We start from the raw sequence: 17,008 nt of genomic DNA on the forward strand, positions 1-17,008 counted from the left end.
GAGGTTTATGTGGTTAAATTCAAATAGTCCTTTAAAAATATTAAAATATTATCTCCAAGCTTTCCCATTCCAGCATCACTTATAATTGGTGAAATTCTAAATAATGTAAGACTGCCCTCTAATATGGTCATCCCAAATCATTCTCTGCGACAGGCAAATCTGATCCTCTAAATAAATGGAATTACAAATTATAGTTACTGTTACGGCCGAATGCACAAATGCAGTTTGCTAAGGAAACACTTATACTGTGTCATCAATTGACCTTTTTACTGTTACTAATTATCAAAGAGCTCATCCAGACAGGTAAAACCGTTTTACATCACATTTTTTAGTATTGGAGAAACCAATTGAGCACAGATGAACAACTTTGCAGCAAAACCTTGTTGACAGTAGTCAGACATTCCACGAGTGTTATGTGTGTTCAAATCAATGGGGAATAACTCACCCAATTGAAATTAACATTAGACACCATAGACTAAATGTACTTCTTTTGGTAGAGTTTGCAGACCACCTTAGCTAAGTATAAACATCATTTTTAAAAATGTGTGTTTATAATAGACTCAATTTATCTTCTGTAATAATCTTATGCCCGAGGGCCTCTAAAGGAATGTTTTTAGAAAGTACAGGATCCTGACCACTTCAAAAAGAAAAATAAGAACTGTCAGAAAATCTTGGTTGCTTTAGTGATTGAAACATTTCTGATTGTGTAAGTAAAGCTTGGAAGAGTATACATTTGCACCTGTATTTATAGATTCAATTGTATTTAACCAGTTTATTGATATTTCCACAATGCATTGCGTAAGCGCACACCTGGGATAGTTCTGTGCAGCTGCTGGTGTCCACACTCCTATGTATTAGTGCAGCTGAATTGAACCTGTTCTCAATCATAGAATGTGGTTTTGTGAAGCAGAACTAAAAAGTGACCAAATATAAAAGAAGATATTGAGTGTGCTGTGAATAGGAAGTATCATTACATAACGTCAGAATGTAAAAACTGTTGACTGGAGCTGAGTGGAAGATACTAACATGTCAAAATGGCTGCACAAGAATTACTACCACCTAAACAATTACAACTACAAACTGGAAATTTAGGGAGAAATTTTAACCCCCCAGGACGGGCGGGGGATTAAAATTTCAAAATTCAGAAACCCGCCTCCAACACGCCCACTTCCGGCTTTAATAGAGGCGAGCTGTGGGGCAGGCTACTAACCTGCTTTTGAGAGGCAGGTCAGTCATTTAAATATGATATTGAGGCTGCGTGCCTCAAATTCTGCCTAACCTTTATATTTAACGGCTGTGGACTGTGTTTCCCAAGGCACAAGAAACCTAGCAGCTGGAGGGAAGGAGAAGGGCTGGCTCCAGCACAGCTTGGGTGTCTGGAGGAGCAGGAGTGCTTCCCCCAAGCAAAGCTGCTTCCCTCCCCTCCATCTGCCTCTCTTCCCCCTGACCTCCAATCTTCCCCGACCTCTGATCTCCCCCCGAACTCCACAATCTCCCCTCGACCTCCACAATCTTCCCCAAACCTCCGCGATATCCCCCAACCTCCACAATCTCCCCCAACCTCTGACCTCCCCCCAACCTCCACAATCTCCCCCAACCTCTGACCTCCCCCCAACCTCCACAATCTCCCCCCAACCTCTGACCTCCCCCCAACCTCCACAATATCCCCCAACCTCCACAATCTCCCCCCAAACTCCACAATCTTCCCCCGACCACTGACCTCCCCCCAACCTCCACAATCTCCCCCCATCCACAATCTCCCCCCGACCTCTGACCTCCCCGCAACCTCCACAATCTCCCCAACCTCCACAATCTCCGCCCGACCTCTGACCTCCCCCCACCTTCACAATCTCCACCAACCTCCATAATCTCCCCCCGACCACCACAATCTCCCCCTGACCTCTGACCTCCCCATGACCTCCACAATCTCCCCCCAACCTCAAGAACCTCCCCCAACATCTGAGCTCCCTCCGACCACTGATCTCCCCCCAACCTCCACAATCTCCCCTGACCTCTGACCTCCCCACTGTAGTGTATGTAACGTTCCACCTTTAAGAGAACTATTTTAAGGGTTGCACTACTTTATCTTGGCTACTGTATACTGTAATACCGGTGGTGACCACACCTGTATATAAGTGCTGTGTAAGGATTTATTGGGCAGATTCGCCCTGACATTCGAATAGTAAAGTCCTGTTAAAGTTACTCTTGTAGTCTGTGTATTAATTCACCATATAACCCACAGACTTTACAGTGGCGACGAGTTCGATCTTACCCTGCGGCAGCGATACATCCGAAGCAGTTAACGAGCGTCGAGAGGAGGCACCCGCCCTCGTCATTCTGCTGAGAGAAGACTCAAGTCTGCAGAGCAAGGAAGAAGGAAGAATTCAGACACGAAGCCTTCCATCAGCAACAGGCAGTGATCGTCCCTTCTGCCACGGTGGTGAGTGAGCCGATCAGCCACAAGAAGCATGTCAGCCACGTTGACTGTGAGTAGGGGGAAAATTTAAAAAAAGAACGGAGGAAGGGCGGTGAACTCGACCACGGTCGGGGGGGAAAGGAGCCGGACAGAAGTCGGACCCAGAGGCGCTGAGACTGGGGCAGCGTGGGGCACGGAAGCCGCGGTGCAAGCGGGAATGCAGCCGGTGTGAGAGACCGGGCTACCAGCGGGAACGCAGCCGGTGTGAGAGACCGTGCTACAAGCGGGCTGGGAGACGCAACAGCATCGTGAGACAGCTCGACCGCGACCGGCGAAAGGCCGGGCAGCTACCGAGGCCGCGAGGCGCTGCGACCGGGATCATAAGGCGCGGGAAGAAATAAAAATAAGAAACCGCGGAGAACTCAGCCGCAGCCGGGGTAGGAAAGGACCGGACTGCGAGAGGGCTGGGAGGCGCGATTGGAAGCCGCTGAGGGAGAGACAGAGCCCGAGCGAGCGGGAGAGACAGAGCCGAGCGAGGGAGACCGAGGAGATTCAGCCAGCGGCTGGAACTGTTCGCCGTCAACGGGTTGTCCCCAGCGCCGGTTGCCCTGCCGAGAAAAGGGAACAAAGAACGCACTGAAGCCGGCGCGCAGACTGCGAACCCCGAAAGCCAGCGGTCGTCGCCCGAGGGAAAAGCTTACCCCTCCCGCCAGTAGGCGGAGAAGAAGACAGGAGCGGGAAACTGCCATTTTGAAAGTGGGCGGGGAAGAAGACAAGCGCGGGAAACCGCCATTTTTGGAAAAAAAAAGTTAAAGAAAAATTTCGTTGTTGTTTCTCAGGAAGATTGTGAAGATGCCTAAGCGTGGCAACATCAACGAATTCGATTCTGATGTGGAAGATTGGACCACGTATGTAGAACGCATCGAGATATATTGTAAGGTCAATAAGATAGCAAATTATGATAAAGCTCTAACCTTACTAAACTCAATGGGTGCGAAGACATACGGGTTATTGAAGCATCTTCTATCACCAGCTAAACCGGCGGATCAGTCTTTCGCTAATATTGTTGCTGTCCTGAAGGATCATGTGAAACCCACACCGCTGATGTTAGCGGAACGAGCTAAATTTTACGGGAGAACGCAAATAAAGGAGGAAAGCAACGCGGAGTACCTGGTTGAACTGCGTAGGCTAGCAAAATACTGTCAGTTTGGGGTAAATCTGACAGAGGCACTGAGAGACAAGTTCGTGTGTGGGATGTCGAAGGAAGCAACACAAAAGCGACTGCTCGAAGAGAACGATCTTACACTTGATAAGGCTGTCCTTATTGCAGCATCACACGAAGCCGCAGCGAGAGGCACGGCGGAAATGCAGCTGAAGACAGCGGTACTCAGTGTGGATCAAATGACTTTGGGTACAACGAAATGTTACCGTTGTGGGAAGACAACACACGACCAGAACCAATGCTGGTTTAAAAACCAGGAATGTAGAAAATGTGGCAAACTTGGTCACATAGCTAAAGTATGCCGGTCAGGAAAGAAGACCAGCAACAATAAGTCACCGCAGAAGAAGTACAGAAAGGTACATAAGGTGACTGTGAAGAGTCCAGATGAACTGAATTCGGATTCAGACCCCAACAGCAAGGAACTGGGTAGTCGGAGGATTCACAATGTGAGTAAAGAAGCTGACCGACAAACTATCTGGGTCACACTGCAGATTGCAAAAGTCCAAGTGAAGATGGAAGTGGACACCGGATTGGCATTGATGGTCATGAATAAACAAGATTACAAAAAGTTATTCAAACATATTCCCCTACGGGATACGGAGATAGTATTGCAGACATACACGGGGCATAAAGCATACCCCATCGGAAAGATAAAAGTCAAGGTGAGACACAAGGGCAAAGATCGCCAAGGAATGGACTTATATGTACTACCCGAGGGAGGTCCACCACTTCTGGGACGGGAGTGGATCAGGAAAATAAAGATAGACTGGCACTCACTAAACACAATGACGGTAGATTTCGGAAAGAAAGATGTCAAACCTGAACGGTTGTCCAGAATATTGGACGAGGCTAAAGAGGTATTCCAGCAGGGACTGGGAACACTGAGAGGAATTAAGGCAAAAATCAAGATTGCAGAACATGCAAGCCCAAAATTTTTCAAAGCCAGATCGGTACCTTACGCGATACGACCTGCTGTGGAGGCAGAACTGGAAGAGCTTGAACGTGCAGGGGTACTGTCAAAGGTGGACTGGAGTGAGTGGGCCACGCCCATTGTTCCCGTCATGAAGTCTTCATCAAGTAACAAGCCAGGGGGACCGGGGAAGGTCCGCATCTGCGGAGACTTCAAGATCACAGTTAATCCGGTGCTTCACACGGTACAATACCCGCTTCCGCGGATTGAGGATATCTTTGCTTCATTGTCTGGCGGGAAACACTTCGCCAAGATAGACCTGGCACAAGCATATTTACAGATGGAGGTCGAGGAAGAGTCACGCCAGTATCTCACAATCAACACGCACAGAGGCTTGTATCGATATAATAGACTGGTTTTTGGAGTAGCTTCGGCTCCAGCAATTTGTGAGAGGGCCATGGAGCAGGTCTTACAGGGTATTCCAAGCACTCAGTGTTACTTGGACGATATCCTGATTACGGGAGAAGACGAGGAGGAACACCTCACAAATTTGAAACTGGTGCTCAACAGGTTGAAGGAATATGGCCTTCGAGTTAATCGCCAGAAATGTGAGTTCTTCCAGAAACGGATCTCGTACTGCGGTCATGTCATTGACCAAGAGGGGCTGCACAAGTCACCTGACAAGATCGAAGCGGTCGTGAAGGCCCCCGCTCCGGAAAATGTATCACAGTTGAGGTCGTTTCTGGGGTTGATTAATTATTACCATGAGTTTCTGCCAAATCTATCCACGGTGCTGCATCCGCTGAATGCTCTGTTGCGGAAAGAAGTACCATGGAAGTGGCGCGAGGACTGTAAGAAGGCCTTTTGCAGAAGCAAGGCGTTGATTACCTCTGAGGAAGTGTTGGCTCACTTCAACCCAACGCTACCTCTTCGTCTAGCTTGTGATGCTTCCCCTTATGGTATTGGAGCTGTACTCTCACACAAGTTACCAAATGGCTCGGAAAGGCCAGTCGCATTTGCGTCCCGATCATTGACCTCCGCTGAGCGAAATTATGCTCAGATAGATAGGGAGGCTCTCAGCCTTGTGTGGGGAGTAAAGAAATTCAATCATTATCTGCAGGGCAAGAAGTTTACATTGCTGACAGACCACCAGCCGTTGGTGTCCATATTCAACCCTAACAAGGCCGTTTCCACTATGACAGCACAAAGGCTACAGAGGTGGTCCGTTCTACTAGGGGCACACCAATATGACATCAAATACAAAAGGTCCAAACAGCATGGAAATGCTGATGGGTTATCGCGCCTACCGTTGCCAGTGGAAGAAGAGGCGACTACAGTGGACCCAGTGGAGATGTTCCACTCAACCATAATGGAATGTCTACCAGTAACAAATTCCATGATCGAAAAGGAAACAAGAAATGACCCGACTCTCTCACGAGTCTACGATTTAATGGTGGAGGGATGGCCAGTACATGGCGAACCAATGCTGCCAGCATTTTCGCACAGAAGAGAACAGCTGTCAGTGTGCCGAGGAACCTTGATGTGTGGATCTAGATTGGTGATTCCACCCAAACTCCAGCAGAAAGTACTAAAGGAGCTTCACGAGGGGCATCTGGGTGGAGTGAAAATGAAGAACCTAGCCAGAGCGTTTGTGTGGTGGCCAGGTATTGATGGAGACATCGAAGAAATAACCAAGAGCTGTCTAGGATGCCAGAAGGTCCAAAACGCGCCACCACAAGCTCCTCTGCATCCATGGGAGTGGCCCTCATCTCCATGGCAAAGGGTACATATCGACTTTGCTGGTCCATTTATGGACTCAATGTTTTTAATCGCGGTGGATGCACACTCCAAGTGGCCGGAGGTAATAAAATTGTCCTCCACCACCACGGAAAAAACCATCACAGTATTAAGGACCATATTTGCCAGGAATGGGCTGCCGGAACAGATCTGTTCTGATAATGGACCGCAATTTGTGTCTGAAGAATTCAGGAAGTTCTTAAAAAGCAATGGGGTCAAGCACTATACGTCCGCCCCATACCATCCCGCCACCAATGGATTAGCTGAAAGGTTTGCCCAGACCTTCAAGAAGGCCATAAAGGCCATGGGTAATGAAGACATAAATCTACAACATAAGGTAGATAACTTCTTGTTGGCGTACAGGAATGCAACACATGCGGTCACAAACCAAACTCCCGCCATGATGTTTTTCAATAGAAGAATAAGATGCCGGCTGGATTTGATTAAGCCAAACGTCAGAAGGGACGTAGAGAACCGGCAATTTCAAGGCATGAATGAAAGGCCAACTAGATCCTTTCAGATAGGTCAACAAGTTTTGGCCCGGGACTACCGTACCGAGAAATGGCAGCCGGGAACTATTGGAAAAAGGCTAGGACCGTTGATGTATACCGTGGACATTGGTGAAAGCATAATAAGGCGCCATGTTGACCAGATCATAGAATCATCCACAAAGGCCCAACCTACTCCACAACTCTATACGTCTAATGTTGAAGCAGAGATACCCAGAGCATCTACCTCCGATCCGGTAATACTGGAATCCGATGAACCTGAAACGGTCCTTCAAGCCGAATCGACCTTGCCAGAAGAACCTACTACACCACCGAAAACGACTACACCACTGAGGCGCTATCCGGACAGAATCCGGAAGCCTCCAGAGAGACTGAATCTGTGAACTGTTTCACATAAAGTTGTATATATGTTAAGATGTTATATTAATGGGAATATGTATATATTGTTAACCTAAAAAGGGAGGATTGTAGTGTATGTAACGTTCCACCTTTAAGAGAACTATTTTAAGGGTTGCACTACTTTATCTTGGCTACTGTATACTGTAATACCGGTGGTGACCACACCGGTATATAAGTGCTGTGTAAGGATTTATTGGGCAGATTCGCCCTGACCTTCGAATAGTAAAGTCCTGTTAAAGTTACTCTTGTAGTCTGTGTATTAATTCACCATATAACCCACAGACTTTACACCCACGACCTCCATAATCTCCCTCCAACCTCCACAATCTCCCCCAACCTCCACAATCTCCCCCCATCTCCACAATCTCCCCCCCAATCTCCACAATCTCCTCCCAACCTCAACAATCTCCCCCAACCTCTGATCTCCCCCCAACCTCCACAATCTCGCCAGACCTCTGACCTCCCCACGACCTCCACAATCTCCCCAACCTCTGACCTTGATGCAGGAAGGATGTTCCCAATGGTCAGGGAGTCCAGAATCAGGGGTCACAGTCTAAGGATAAGGGGTAAGCCATTTAGGACCGAGATGAGGAGGAATTTTTTCACCCAGAGAGTGGTGAACCTGTGGAATTCTCTACCAAAGAAGGCAGTAGAGGCCAATTCATTAAATATATTCAAGAAGGAGTTAGATATATTTCTTAAGGGGATCAAGGGATATGGATGGAAGGCAGGAACAGGGTACTGAATTTGGATGATCAGCCATGATCTCATTGAATGGCGGAGCAGGCTCGAGGGGCCAAATGGCCTACTCCTGTTCCTATCTTCTATGTTTCTATGACCTCCCCCCAACCTCCACAATCTCCCCCCAACCTCTGACCTCCCCGACCTCTAATCACCCCCAACCTCCACAATCTCCCGACCTCTGACCTCCCCCGACCTCCACAATCTCCCCCTGACCTCTGCAATCTTCCCCTCACCTCTGACCTCCCCCCAACCTCCACAATCTCCCCCCGAACTCCACAATCTCCCCCAAACTCCACAATCTCCCCTGACCTCCCCCCCAACCTCCACAATCTCCTCCCGACCTCCACAATCTCCTCCCGACCTCCACAATCTCCTCCCAACCTCCACAATCTCTCCTTGACCTCCACAATCTCCCCCCGGCCTCCACAATCTCCCCTGACCTCTGACCTCCCCACAACCTCCACAATCTCCCCCGACCTCTGATCTCACCCCCAACCTCCACAATCTCCCCCAACCTCTGACCTCCCCACGACCTCCACAATCTCCCCTGACCTCTGATCTCTCCCCCGCCTCTGATCTTCTACCTTACCTCCGAGATTCCCCTCAACCTCCACGATCTCCCCCCAACCTTCCATCTATGATCTCCCCACCCACACTGATCCACAATCTCTCCCTCCCTCCTCTTAGCTCCCCGGCTGCGGCCTACCCACACAGGCCTTGCTACCCGACAGTTAGTCAGCTTCTCAATCCGTTACATTCAGCAGGGCATCTGCGTTACCCACATTTCCGGTTTTTCCAGCCACTACGATGCCCCTCCCCCCGCTCCCTCCCTGCCCCTTGCTCCCTTCCCCCCGTCCCCCTGCTCCATCCTTGATACCCTCCTGCTCCTTCCCCACTGCACCCTATCCCTACTCTGCTCCGTTCCCACCTCCCTGTAAATATCAGGGCCATAGTGCAGAACTGGAGGAAGATTAAACAAAGATGGGCATATTACAAGCTAGCTACAGGTGTTGCAAAGAAAGGTTTGGAACCCTCCTAACCAGGATTGGTGATGACGCTTTTGATGTAAAGAACATATTTACATGGATTACTGTGGGTAATGCAAAGAAAATACAGCAAGTTATTCAGAAGTTGGAGAGATATATTTCAATTCAAGAAATCAAGATGATCAGGAGCTGATTGATCAAATGTTATGGCGTTGAAGAACCTTACAGGCACTTATAATTTTGGTGAACTGATAGAACTTTGAAGTTAGAAGTGGTCATGTGAGAAAGAGAATGCTGGAAAAGTCAGATTTCAACTTTAATAAAGCTGCAGAAATGGAACAAACTACTGAAGTGTCAGATAAAGAAGCTCAGTAATAATGAAATTATCCATAGAGTTGAGCAAAAGAGGAATGCCAGCAATAAACTATCTGGTACGAAACTGAACCGAAGCCCAAATTGATTTGAGATGAATTGGTTGGCTGCCAGTGGACAGCAAAATCCTAAGGATATAAATCAATGTCTGGCATTCAGACAGATGTGCAACAAGCATGGTATAAAACACAATTTTGTTGTCAAGTGTGATGGATAGAGACCATAATAGATACAAGTGCACAGACAGATGAACAAGATGATTAGTAATTATGTACAATTGGAGTATTGTGAAAGAAAACTATTCCAAAAGAGTTGTTTGTGAGCATAATAATTACTGACAATTTACAAGTTAAATTTTAGTTATATTGTGGAGCTATGTGCAGTTTATTTCCTCTCAAAGGAGTTAAAATTCAATCCAAATTCTTGATATTTGTTTGGAGTGATGAAGAAAAAACGTTCATCCCACTGACATTTATAATTTCATCATCCATATGTTAATGCTCTCCAACTTATCAGCTGTAAGTGCACTCACTTGAACACCTGACGTGCCAATGACAGTTGGGTCTGCCAATAGGACTCAGGTTCAGGACTGGTAGTGGAAGTGAAGTAGTGTCAAGGATAGCAGCAGAAATTAGGTTGGGAATTTGGGAATTTTTCACGGGGTTGTTTCAATTAAGATTTGCATACTCCACAGCTGGATTAAAGAAGTGTTCTTCAGTTTTCCTCATTATAAGCCAAATTAGGTGCGTGGGAAGTGGAAAATCAATTATTATTACAAGTGGGTCCTGATTGACCAGTTTGCATTTGTTAACAGTAATTGATTTGGATTACATGAAAACTTCAGAAGCAAAGTAAACCACACCTGTCATCTTGATTTTGATTTGTTAATTCCAAAACTTTTTGAGAAATTAACCCTTGATTCATCCAAAGAACATAAAATAACCTCTGGAGTCTCAGGTAGGAGAGAGCTGGATGAGTTTGTAAATAAAATTTCTGTCAGGTGTCATTAGCCGATAGTTGCCAAACCCATAACCGTACCTGTAGAGTGCAAGGTGCATCCAGCAGATGTGAGCTATACTACTTACTGCCACTGTACTCTGCCCAGCAACAAAAGAGCTCTGTGTATGCATAGAGGCACACATGTTCTGTGCTTCGCTAAAATTGAATATCAGGATTGATCCACTGCACTGTCAGAACTCTACCAATATTAAAATGATTCAAAACTAAGTTTCAAATAGGTCCTGGCAATCCATAATACTTTTTAAGCTTGGCTTCATGCAAGGCTGGAGTTTTGTTGTATCCATTGTGAACAACAGATGATTACCTACACGAGGTGGTCTTGCACCTTTTCACCAGAGCAATTGGAAATCAGCTTTATACAACTGGTATGGTAAAAATATGCAACTGCAATTATAGCCCCACTTTCAACCCTGCCCTCCCAGTAGGAACAGTATGGGCAAGTGGGTAAACATCACAGTCAGGAGGGAGTGGCCCTGGGAGTCAGCAACATTGATTCTGGACCCCATGAAGTCTGATAGCATCAGGTCAAATATGGGCAAGAAAACCACCTGCTGATTACCACCTACCGCCCTCCCTCAGCTGATGAATCAGTGCTCCTCCATGTTGAACTCCACCTGGAAGAAGCACTGAGAGTAGCAAGGAGGGGCCATGAAATAACACTGGCGAGCAAAATAAAGGAAAATCCTAAGATGTTTTATAAGTATATTAAGGGTAAGAGGATAACTAGGGAAAAAATAGGGCCCATTAGGGACAAAAGTGGCAATCTGTGTGTGGAGCCGGAAGATGTAGGAGGGGTTCTAAATGAATTTTTTGCATCTGTTTTCACTATGGAGAAGGACGATGTAGACATAGAAATAGGGCGGGGGGACTGTGATATGCTCGAACATATTAACATCGAGAGGGAGGAGGTATTGGCGGTCTTAGCTGGCCTAAAAATGGATAAATCCCCAGGCCCGGATGAAATGTATCCCAGGCTGCTGTGTGAGGCAAAGGAAGAGATTGCGGGGGCTCTAACACATATATTCAGGACCTCTCTGGCCACAGGGGATGTGCCAGAGGACTGGAGAACCGCTAATGTAGTACCATTATTCAAGAAGGGAAGTAGGGAAAAACCGGGGAACTACAGGCCAGTGAGCCTAACATCAGTGGTAGGAAAATTATTGGAAAAAATCCTGAGGGACAAAATTTGTCTCCACTTGGAGAGGCAAGGATTAATCAGGGATAGTCAACATGGCTTTGTCAAGGGAAGATCATGTCTGACTAATTTGATTGAATTTTTTGAGGGGGTGACTAGGTGTGTGGATGAGGGTAACGCAGTGGATGTGGTATACATGGATTTCAGTAAGGCCTTCGATAAAGTCCCGCACAGGAGACTGGTCAAGAAGGTAAGAGCCCATGGAATCCAGGGTGCCTTGGCACATTGGATACAAAACTGGCTTAGTGGCAGAAGGCAGAGGGTGATGGTCGAAGGTTGTTTTTGTGACTGGAAGCCTGTGGCCAGTGGGGTACCACAGGGATCGGTGCTGGGTCCCTTGCTGTTTGTGGTCTACATTAATGACTTGGATATGAATGTAAAAGGTATGATCAGTAAGTTCGCGGATGATACAAAAATTGGTAGGGTCGTAAATAGCGAGGAGGGTAGCCTCAGTCTGCAGGACGATATAGATGGGTTGGTCAGATGGGCGGAACAGTGGCAAATGGAATTTAACCCGGAAAAGTGCGAGGTGATGCACTTTGGGGGGACTAACAAGGCAAGGGAATACACAATGAATGGTAAGACCCTAGGCAAGACGGAGGGTCAGAGGGATCTGGGTTTGCAAGTACACAGATCCCTGAAGGCGGCGGAACAGGTGGATAAGGTGGTAAAAAAGGCATATGGGATACTTGCCTTCATTAGCCGAGGCATTGAATATAAGAGCAAGGAGGTTATGATGGAGCTGTATAAAACACTGGTTAGGCCACAGCTGGAATACTGTGTGCAGTTCTGGTCGCCACACTACAGGAAGGATGTGATCGCGTTGGAGAGGGTGCAGAGGAGGTTCACCAGGATGTTACCAGGGCTGGAGCGCTTCAGCTATGAAGAGAGACTGGGCAGATTGGGTTTGTTTTCCTTGGAGCAGAGAAGGCCGGGGGGGGGACATGATTGAGGTGTACAAAATTATGAGGGGCATAGATAGGATGGATGCTGAGGAGCTTCTTCCCTTGGTAGAGGGGTCAATAACTAGGGGGCATAGATTCAAGGTAAAGGGCGGGAGGTTTAGAGGGGATTTGAGAAAGAACTTTTTCACCCAGAGGGTGGTTGGAGTCTGGAACTCACTGCCTGAAAGGGTTGTGGAGGCAGGAACCCTCACAACATTTAAGAAGCATTTGGATGAGCACTTGAAATGCCACAGCATACAAGGCTACGGACCAAATGCTGGAATATGGGATTAGATTAGACAGGGCTTGATGGCCGGCGCGGACACGATGGGCCGAAAGGCCTCTATCCGTGCTGTATAACTCTATGACTCTATGACTCTAATGTACTCTGGGTGGGGGACTTCAATGTCCATCACCAAGCGTGGCTCAGTAGCACCACTACTGACCGAGCTAGCCGAGTCCTGAAGGACATAACTGCCAGTCTGGGCCTGCGACAAGTGGTGAGAGAGCCAACATGAGGGAAAAACCTACTTGACCTCATCCTCACCAATCTACCTGTCACAGATGCATCTGTCAGTCACAGTATTGGTAGCAGTGGCCACTGCACAGTCCTTGTGGAGACGAAGTCCTGTCTTTACAATGAGGACACCCTCCATCATGTTGTGTGGCCCTACCACTGTGCTAAATGGGATAGATTTAAAACAGATCTAACAGCTCAAAACTGGCCATCCATGAGGCGTTGTGGGCCACCACCAGCAGCAGAATTGTATTCCACCACAATCTGTAACCTCATGGCCCACCATATCCCTCACTCTACCATTAACATCAAGCCAGGTGACCAACCCTGGTTCAATGAGGAGTGTAGAAGAGCAAGCCAGGAGCAGCACCAGGCATACCTAAAAATGAGGTGCCAACCTGGGGAAGCTGCAAGGCTACATATGTGCTAAACAACAGAAGCAGCATGCTATAGACAGAGCTAAGCGACCCCACAACCAATGGATCAGATCAAAGCTCTGCAGTTCTACCACATCCAGTCAGGAATGGTGGTGGACCATTAAACAAATGACAGGCTCCATGAACATCCCCATCCTCAATGATGGCGGAACCCAGTACACGAGTGCAAAAGGCAAGGCTGAAGCGTTTGCAACCATCTTTAGCCAAAAGTGCTGAGTGGATGATCCTTATCGGCCTCCTCTTGAGGTCCCCACCATCACAGTAGCCAGTCTTCAGCCAATTCGATTCACTCCATGTGATATCAAGTAATGGCTGAGCGCACTGGATACAGCAAAGGCTATGGGTCCCGACAACATCCCGGCTGTCATGCTGAAGACTTGCGCTCCAAAACTAGCCACGCCTCTAGCCTAGCCATTCCAGTACAGCTACAACACTGGCATCTAGCCGACAATGTGGAAAACTGCCAAGGTATGTCCTGTCCACAAGAAACATGACAAATCCAATCCAGCCAATTACCACCCCATCAATCTACTCTCAATCATAAGCAAAGTGATGGAAGCTGATGAGGACAGTGCTAACAAGTGACACTTACTCACCAATAACCTGCTCACAGATGCTCAGTTTGGGTTCCACCAAGACCACTCGGCTCCAGACCTCATTACAGCCTTCGTCCAAACATGGACAAAAGAGCTGAATTCCAGAGGTGAGGTGAGAGTGATTGCCCTTGACATCAAGGCAGCATTTGACCAAGTGTGGCATCAAGGAGCCCTAGTAAAATTAAAGTCAATGGGAATTAGTGGAAAGACTCTCCACTGGCTGGAGTCATACCTAGCACAAAGGAAGATGGTTGTGGTTGTTGGAGGCCAATCATCTCAGCCCCAGGACATCACTGCAAGAGTTCCTCAGGGCAGCATCCTATGCCGAACTATCTTCAGCTGCTTCATTAATGAACTTCCCTCCATCATAATGTCAGAAGCAGGGATGTTCGTTGATGACTGCACAGTGTTCAGTTCCATTCACAACTCCTCAGATAATGAAGCAGTCTATGCCCACATGCAGCAAGATCTGGACGACATTCAGGCTTGGGCTGATAAGAGGCAAGTAACATTCGCGCCATACAAGTGCCAACAAGAGAGCGTCTAACTACCGCCCCTTGACATTCAACGGTATTGCCATCGCCGAATCCCCTAACATCAACATCCTGGGGGGTCACCATTGACCAGAAACTTAACTGGACTAGCAACATAAACACTGTGGCTACAAGAGCATGTCAGAGGCTGGGTATTCTGTGGTGAGTGTCTCACCTCCTGGCTTCCCAAAGCCTTTCTACCATCTACAAGGCACAAGTCAGGAGTGTGATGGAATACTCTCCACTTGCCTGGATGAGTGCAGCTCCAACAACACTCAAGCAGCTCGACACCATCCAGGGCAAAGCAGCCCGTTTCATTGGCACCCCATCTACATTCACTCCCTCAACTACCAGCGCACCGTGGCTACAGTGTGTACCATCTACAAGATGCACTGCAGCAACTCACCAAGGCTTCTTCGACAGCACCTCCAAACCCTCGACCTCTACCATCTAGAAGGACAAGGGCAGCAGGCGCATGGGAACACCACCACCTCCAAGTTCCCCTCCAAGTCACACACTATCCTGACTTGGAAATATATCGCCGTTCCTTCATATTCGCTGGGTCAAACTTCTGGAACGCCCTCCCTAACAGCACTGTGGGATTACCTTCACCACACGAACTGCAGCGGTTCAAGAAGGCGGCTCACCACCACCTCCTCAAGGGCAATTAGGGATGGGCAATAAATGCTGGCCTTGTCAGTGATGCCCACATCCCAGGAACAAATAAAAAAAGATAGTCGGATTCTACCCGCTGCATTCTCGACACGTTCGCACCCGCTGCCAGGTTTTCAGCATTGTCAAGACTGCCCACCGCAGTCTTGAGAGTGGTGGCCCCAACGTGATTTTTACTGGGGATCACGACTATAACGCCCAGTGCTAGAGTCACGAGAGAAAGTTGGCAGCAGACAGAAGTCTGCTCATGCCTCCACCAACCTCCATGTCATTCCAGCCCACTTCATGCAGAAGTCAAATTTTATCACATTTATATGAGGCCCGGATGTTAAATAGCCTGGGCCTCATGCTGGCACCACCATGGGCACTTCCCCCCCACCTGTGCACATAGAATTGGGTGAGAGTTGGATGAATCTGCTAAATGGAGTGAAGGTGGGAATTGGGTGAGAGTGGGAATTTGGTGCAGTGGAGGAAGGAAGTGCTAAGTAATTGAAACCAAGGGGCAACAGTGTAACAGTAATCTATATATATAAATGGATACATCTGTCTATCTGTCTGTCTGGCTGTCTATCTGTCTGTCTATCTGTCTGTCTGTCTGTCCTTCGGTGTGCATCTGTCCGGCTATACACTCGAAAGTTATAGAGCGTACCTACGCGTGCGTTACATCAAAAGAAAGCTTACCATTCCAAAACGGTCGTAAGCATATTTACGTTTCAGCCGGACAAAAATTGCGCCTGCGGTATCCAAAAAACGTTCAAAATTCCGCTCATTAGCATCTCATTATCCACTCATTAGCAATAGAGTGACCTCGAGGTCGACCAATCGTACGCCGGGTTCTTGGTGCGTGCGGGCGGGCCCTCCTACAGTCGAGTGATGGGACGATTGACCAATCCTACGCTTCGGTGACCTGACGGTCGACCAATCAGTGCGTGTGTGGGCGGGCCTTATCGTTCTGAACCGAGGTGAGTGTCAGCCATCTTGATTCCATTCTTTTTCCCGCTTTCTGTGTTTTTCTTTTCAAACCTACATTTCCAGCAAAAAAAATTGCTTTTATTAAATTGTTTTTAAAAAAACTTCATTCATTTGTAAATATTTTCTCTAACCTGAAGATTCTTTTTCCTACCTTTCCCCGTTTTTGTAAGGCCTCAGAACCTAGGCCTCAAAGCCTGGGCCTCTCCTGCCCAGCCACGCCCGAGCTAGGTAATTGTCCCACGGCTTCTGCTAAGCTCCTCCCCCCCGTCACGTTACCCGGGGCAACGGCGTCAGCCACGAGGGTCACGGGACATACACAGGGTGCGCGCGCAGCAGGAGCAGCTGAGACGCGGCGTCTCTTCCTGTTCCCCGCTCGGCTCGGGCGGGGGGGGAGGGGCTCGGAGAGCGGGGCTCTCGGGTGTGCGGATCTCGGGCGGGGCTTGGAGAGCGGGAAGGGTTACCCCAGCAACCGGGCCCACCGGCCGTCTCTCACAGCCGCAATCGGCGATCTTGAAGCCAGCTCGGGAGGGCGGGGCCATGTCAGTGCGTGGGGCGGCACGGAGCTCTGCGAAGCAATCGCCAGCGCTGGGCTCAGGTGCTTTGTGGCCTGCGGCCGAACGGCGGCTGCAGACCTCGAGCTGACCGGGGCGCTGGACTCAGCTGGGCCATGTCTTTGCGGGTGTTCGCCTCGGCCAATGGCATCAGGGTGACCGCCGAGGCCGCCAAAAGCGTCCAAGGGAACGCGTTCATCCAGGTGCCGAGGCCCG

Source organism: Somniosus microcephalus, chromosome 9, assembly GCF_052327205.1.
Source record: "Somniosus microcephalus isolate GS21.2 chromosome 9, FLI_Smic_1.0, whole genome shotgun sequence".
Lineage (NCBI taxonomy): Eukaryota > Metazoa > Chordata > Chondrichthyes > Squaliformes > Somniosidae > Somniosus > Somniosus microcephalus.